This window comes from Echinops telfairi, unplaced genomic scaffold, assembly GCF_000313985.2.
Source record: "Echinops telfairi isolate 266 unplaced genomic scaffold, ASM31398v2 ScPeMD7_21;HRSCAF=78, whole genome shotgun sequence".
NCBI lineage: Eukaryota > Metazoa > Chordata > Mammalia > Afrosoricida > Tenrecidae > Echinops > Echinops telfairi.
Genome location: NW_022103918.1, coordinates 16,365,514 through 16,372,942, shown reverse-complemented (window position 1 = coordinate 16,372,942; position 7,429 = coordinate 16,365,514).

Genomic DNA, 7,429 nt, shown 5'->3' with positions numbered 1-7,429 from the left:
CCCAAGAGGAAAGCGAATTTTGGGAATAATGAGGGCAACAAATGTATAGATGTGCTTTACACAATTGATCTATTTATTGTGATGAATTGTATGAGCCTCAATAAATTGATTAAAAAAAAAAGAATAAAAAAACAAAATCGAACCAAAAGCATTGCAATCGAGTTGTTCAGGGTAGCACTGCCCCGGGGGTTTCTGAGACTGTCCGTCATTATGAGAATAGTCTGCCTCATCTTTCCCGTTAGGTGGTTAGGTTCTGATGGTTTCCGAACTGCTGACCTTGCAGTTAGCATGGAACCCACTATGCCCCCAGGGCTCCCTCATACATATAGGCTCAAGCTCCCTGCTAAGGGTTTGATGCCAACTCATAGCCACTTTTTAAGGCAAGATCGAACTGCCCCTGTAATGCATAATGGGAGTGGAAAGCCCCATCATTTTTTCAAGGAGCAGCTGTTGGCTTGAACTGCTGAGCTTGCGAATCACAGCCCAACGCTTGGCCACTACACTACCAGGGCTCCAGGTACTCGCGCTAGTGTTCAAGACTATGTTTTTATCATTTATGGAAATGGGGGAGGGGGGGATAGAAACCCGTCCAAAGGAGTGTCAAAGTAATCCATTTAATTAGAGATGTCACAAATCATTTATGAGAACCAGGTGGACCTCCCTTTAGGATTGCCGCAAATTAAAAAGCTTTCCTGTGTGCTTCAAGTCAATTACCCACAGGGTCCCTGCCGCTTCTAGTTCATGGCAAGAAACTAGTTCAAGCCTACCATGTGCTCCCAGACGTCGTTTTGACCCTACTTTTGATATAAATCCCTATCTGACATCCTTTACCAGCTCTGGAGACAACAGTGGAGGAAGGGTCTGTCTGAGGAAAGGGAGAGAGAAACTTAAAGAGAAGCTGCTGCGGCAAGAGGCTGTTAATGACCAACCTTGAAGGTCAGAAAGCTCCTCCTCTGCCTGCAGTCAGCACTGTGACCTCCCTGAGCTCAGCTTCCTCAATTGTGAAGTGCAGGGCTGCTGGTCCTTGGCGCTCCCTTGGTCTCAAATGCCCTTGATGGTGGAGTGAGTGGTAAATACTGAAATAAAAGATTTCCTTCGAAACACTACATACCTGTAGGTTTTTTAATCTGGTTTCAATGCCTCTCTTTCTCATGTATGTTTTCAACCTCAAAAGAAAGAGGGAAATAGGTTTGTGTGTGTGTGTGTGTGTGTGTGTGTGTGTGTGTGTGTGTGAATTATAAGAAACACTAAAGCTTTTAGGGAAAAGGGAAACACCCCATGCTATCACATTCCTCCACGGCAGCTTTTGAACATGAAAGCACTGATAGCTCTCTGTACCACAGGCATAAGCATTTGGAGAATTGTTTGCATTCGGGACAATAAACCAATTCTAGTGTGTAAGGGTTTTCGTTGGACCTACCCTTCCATTCTTTCCTCTCTTTCTTTCTTATCTCCTCAGAGTTGCCATACATATGCTAGAAAATTATTTTCAGGGAGAAATTCTCTCATCTCCATGGTGTGAGCTAATTCGCAGGTTACGAAAAGGATTGTCGTGGGCGCTGAAGTTCAGCGGGGCACATAACAAAGTCCCTCTTCTCCTGGAGTGTGCTATCAGGGTTGCCCTGTTTTAAACCAAGAAACCGTCCATGGTTGTTGAAAAGTCTGATGGCGAAAATAATATCACCTGTAACACAAATGAAGGGAAAACCCATTGAGTCCATTGTCACCCATCGAGACATTTTGGGACAGGGTGGACCTGCCTCATGGGGTCTCACAAGGCTGCGACCTTTATGGAGGTTGACTGCCTCATCTTTCTTCCCCGGAGACACTCATGGGTCCAAAGTACCGACTTTCAGGTTAGAAGCCAAGTGCACAGAAGCCTGTGCCACCGAGCTCCTCGCAGATGACCACTCAGAGATACTCACGGTGCTTGCTTTGTTCTCTCTTTTCAGCTATTTTCTCCTTCTGTTCTCCCCATCTATGGAGAGCACACTATATAATTTTGTGGTTTTCCCCCTTACTTAAAATTATTTTATATTTGTAAACATTCCCCTAACTCACTAAAAAGTTCCAAATGATTATCTTATGAGAGGACAGGTGACAGAGTGGATTATGCGCTTGGTTACTAACCTCAAGGTCAGCAGTTCAAACCCATCAGCCACTCACAGGAGAACGACGAGGGCTGCCCCATCAAGATTTACTGGTCCAGAAGCCCTGTAGTCTTCACGAGTGGGCAATGTCTCAGTGGCAGTGGATTGAGAGGCTTTTGAGGGGTAGGTGTGAACCACTGTCATTTACTTCTCTTCATTCCACACACATGTTTTTCAAACCAATGTGCTAGCAGTAGGTTGGAAATTCCACAAGAAGAATTTTCTATATGATATAAAGCATTTAGTTAATTTGGGATGATTGAAATGAAACATTACGGTTACATTTTTGGTGTATTTGGAAACATCGAGAAAGATGGAGGACGAAGTCCTGGTGGAGTCGTGGTTAAGTGGCATGCTGCTAACTGAAGGTTTAATGGTTCCACCCTCCCAGAGGCTCCGCGAGAGGAAGGAGCTGGCAATCTGTTCCCGGAAAGACCGCAGTCGATGCAACAGAGAATTCAGCTGTGCTTGTGAAGTTTACCTGAACCTACAGTGTAAATTAGAGAGCCACTAGTACTCAACCAAGAGGGCTGCCGTGTATTTAAGCAGCCTGGCCACAGAGACTCCATTTTGTTGACTGCTAAATGACCTGCCTCATTCCCACTCCCTTCTCCTATGACCTAATGCAATAATATGTCTTTTGCTCCCTTGACTGTTGCTGTCATGGGCATTGATTGTGAATCCAAGTAAGACAAAATCCTTGACAACTTCAAACTTTTCTCTACTTATCATGAGTTACGATTGGCCCAGTTGTGAGGATTTTGGTCTTCTTGACATTGAGTTTTAATCCGAACTGAGGACTACAGTTCTTGATTTTCATCAACGAGTGCTTCAAGTCCTCCTCACTTTCAGTAAGCAAGGTTGTGTCATCTGCATGTTGCAGGTTGTTAATAAGCCTTCCCGCAATCCTGATACCACACTTTTCTTCATATAATCCCGCTTCTTTAATGATTTGTTCAGCATACAGATTGAACAAGACCATGCAGTGTTCTCTTGTTCTGTTTTCATGACTGCGTCTTGATCCATGTCCACATTCAGAAGGAGCACAGTGAAGTGTTCTAGAATTCCTATTTTTCCTCAAAGTTATGGTCCACACGGTCAAATTCCTTTGCATAGTCAATGAAATAAAAATAGACATATTTGTGGTATATTCTTCTTTGAGCCAAGATCCATCTGACATCAGCAATGATATTCCTTGTTCCATGTCCTCTTCTGAATCCAGCTTGAATTTCTGGCAGTTTACTGTCAATGTGCTGTTGAAACCAGTGTTGGAAGATCCTAAGTAAAATGTTACATGCGTGGTATCAATTATATCCTTCTAGAGTTTGAGCATTCTGTTGGGTCACCTTTCTTTGGAATGGGCATAAATAGGAATCTCTTCTAGTCAGTTGGCCAAGTGGCTGTCTTCCAAATTTCCTGGCCGAGAAGAGTGAGTGCTTCTTCAGCTTGTTGAACATTTTGCTGGATATACCATCAATTCCTGGAGCCAATATTCCGGCGAATGCTTTCAGTACAGTGTGAACTAGCTGTCAGTCAGTCACATTGTAGTGGCCAGGGTGTTGCTCTGATGCTGGAAGCAGGTTTGAGTGGAGCTTCCAGACGAAGAGCAGAAAACAAAGACAGACTCAGCTCCCCACTTCAGGGGAAGGAGCCACTGAAAACCGTCCACATAGCTTCAAAGCATTGTCAAATACTGAAATGACATGTGAATGACATGTCACGAAAACTGTTAAAAAATAAGACAAATACTACCAGAAGGCTCTTTAGAAACAAGATGGTGGGAATTCATCTCATGCTCTTTGGACAAGTTATCAGGAGAGATGAGATGAGTCCTTGGAAAAGGACAGCGTACTTGGTAATGCAGAGGGTCAGAGAGAAAGACGGAGACTCCCAGTGAGATGCCCCCAACCACAGGCTCAAAGATATCAACAACCGTGAAGACGGCATAGGATCGGGCCATGCTCTGTTTTGGGCACAGATTGCCGAGGAATCAGAATGGACTCAATGACACCTAGCGATAACGAAATCTTTTTAAAAGCTAGAGCCTGGGTGAGAGAGCGGTTTAAGGACTCAGCTACAGGGGATCATCAATTTGAAACCATCAGCCACTTCTTAGGGGAAAGGAGTAACCATCAGGCTCCACAAAGATGTACAGCCTGGGAAGCCTTTAAGACTATTTCACTCGATTATAAGGTTACTTTGAGTCAGAGTTGATGCGACGGCGCTGGGTTTGGCTTTGTTGTTTTGGGATGCTGGTCTATTTAATTCTGTTCTGTACTGTTTGGGACATTTAGGGTAGCTGAGCAGGGAGGTGAAGGAATTAATTTATCTGAGGAATAGTGAAAAAGGGAAAAATGGGAATGGTGACAGTGAAAATATTTAATGAACTGACATGTAAGGGGGAATTAGACTTGTTCTTTCTTGCTTTAATGAATTGACTATAATAAATGGGTGAGAACTATGGATAGGTCTAGCTCAGCTTAATCATCTCAGCTACTGAGGACAGAGTGAGTGGCCTCGGTTGTTCGCAGATACATCCAAGCATAGGGTGAAACTAGGCCAAGTGGCCTTATTATTCCTTCCAAACATAAGACTTTATCAGTGATACAGTTATGAGCAATATCATAAACACAATATATTTATCTTTCCAAAGTGTATGGTTCTAACCAAATGCTTTAATTTCTAGGCAATGTTTATTGACATTGATATTCAGAAATTAATCTTAAGTTTACTCTTTTGTGATATAATAAAATTTATGTGACCTTGTTAGATTCATAGCTCCATTACTCACACAAAGCCTTAAAAAAAATATATATATATATATATATATAATTTTCTACAGCTAGGATCACAAAAAGGAGCCCCTAGTGTCAAAATGGTCAAGTGCTTCACTAAAACCCTGGTGCATTTCCTACTGACCCGGGGCTCCACAGGACAAAGTGCTATCTATCTTGTCTAAGACAGTTTATGGCTCAAGGGAATCCTAAAGGGAGTTCATTGCATAGGGCTTCCAGAAGTAGAAACTGACTTGAGGAAACCTATTGAGAACATCACGGTAAGAGAAGTGATGGTGGACTAGATTTTCCAGTAATTTTTTTATCACAGTTGAACTACTTACATGAGTAGCTTACTACTCACAATGTGACTACTAGGCGAAAAACTGGGCCAAGCTACTATTAGTCATTTTGTTAAACTTTTCTGAATTCAATTTTCTCCACTGACAGCTATACTTACATTACTTATATAACAAAATTGCTATGAAGATCGAACACAATGTATGTGATCTTTGTAAATGTAAAGTTTTCTATAATACAGGGCATTGTTATTAGAAGTCTTAGAAGCTCACTGCTGTCCTGTTGATTCTGACTCACAGTGACCGGAAACAGGGTTTCTGAAACTCTACCTCCTTACTGGAGCTGATACCTCATCTTTCTTGCTTGGAACTACTGGTGGGTTTGAATTGCCTACCTTGCGGTTATCAGCCCAACACCTACTGCACAGTGCCGCCAGGGCAAGTTTTAGAAAGAGGCCTATTTTAGTTACAATTGTTATTAAACTGATTCTGACTCCATGTTTGTCAGAGCATTGTTTTCAGTGGCTGAATTTTCATAAGTAGATGGCCAGACCTCTCGTGGGTTCACAACAGGAAACCATTTGGTTAGCAGCTAAGTACCCCAATCATCTGTGCCACTGAGGGACAAGAAAGAGTCTAAGAGGAGCTTATCAATCCTTTTCACTATATTATTTCATGGAAGATGGGCCTCAAAAACCCCTATTATCTTTTATTCCATTTTTCCATGAACTTTTGGAAGCCTTCCCAAGGTTGATGTGGCCTAGCAGAACCCAGACTAGACATTAGCCTCATGAAGTCCAGGTGGTTCCATTAAAACCTATGTCTAGGGAAAAACTTTCACAAACAATATTGCCATGAAAGTAGTAAGTGACACAATTCATGCCTATATAAATCTTACACTGACAAAAGTAACAAACAAACAAAACAACAAAATTTTGGATGACTAGCATTCTGCCAATTGGTCATCACAAAAGGAATATTTAATTGATAGTCCAAGTAACAATGGGAATTTTATATTATTGTAGATGTTACAGATTCTCAGCTAGTTTTTATTTCTAAAACAAATGAGATAAAATTATTGCCGATTGTAGAGCTGGCCCCTGTGACATACACCATTCATGACTTAAAGGAAGGAGGGAGCTTGGACTTGGAAATCGGTCCTGGGTAAGATGCTAGCAAACACTTGTTTCTTGGACAAGCCTTTAGAGTTCTACTTCCTATAAACTGTATAGATCAAAATAACAATTGTCAAGGGGGTGTTGGCTAAGAGCCCCGGGTAACTCATTAGGCCGCTAAGCATGGATGTTTGAAACAACCAATGTGCATTAGTCTGGGTACTTTAGAGAAACAAATCCACAGAAATTCATGTATAAGAGAGAGTTTTATATAAAGGTTAAGTGCACATCAAGAAAACATGTGCTGCCCAACCTCGTGCTCCCCAAGTCCTCAAGTCCAACATTAACCCACATGTCTGACATCAGTCCACCAAATCCTCCTCGATCTCACCAAACACACACAATGGTGCCGACTGCAGGAGGAAAGCCAAATCAGTGAACATGTAAGCATCTCAGCGTTGGCAGGGGTCTCCACACAGCTGCTCCAGCACCCAGGGCTGCATCGTTGTGGGTCCTTGCAGCTTCTCCTCAGGGATGTCTTGCAGGAAGTGAGCCTTGCCAGCTGAAGCAGGGAACTGGCTAAGGCAGCTGCACCCTGGTCTGACCATCACAAAGCAAGAGACCCAAGAACTCGAAAGGTGAGGCTCACTGAGCCATTTATCTCTCCGTCCTTCAATTAACCCCACATGTGTTTATTGGCCAGGTTGACACAATAAACTTTAACTAACTCAGTGACTTATAATTTTCCTAGATTTAGATGTGTACCATCTACATTTTAAGTATTAATGAGTGTTTTCAGTATTTCTTTTTATTTTTAAATGTGCCCCATCAAATGAAGGTCCCCAAAGCTTTGCTTCATCCAGGACATTAAATTAAACTTTGAGGAAGCAGCTCTCCCCAGTGGTATTTTGAATGCTTTCCAACCTCAGGCTCATAGTCTTCATGAGAAACATTATTCTCTTTGTATTTTCTCTTTATCGTCTGAGTCAAAATCCTTATGATGGTAATAAAGTAATGTCAAAGAATGGTGTTTGGAAGAAAACTCTCACAAGTATAAATAAAACAGCCTGCAAGTGATCTCACAGTGCTGT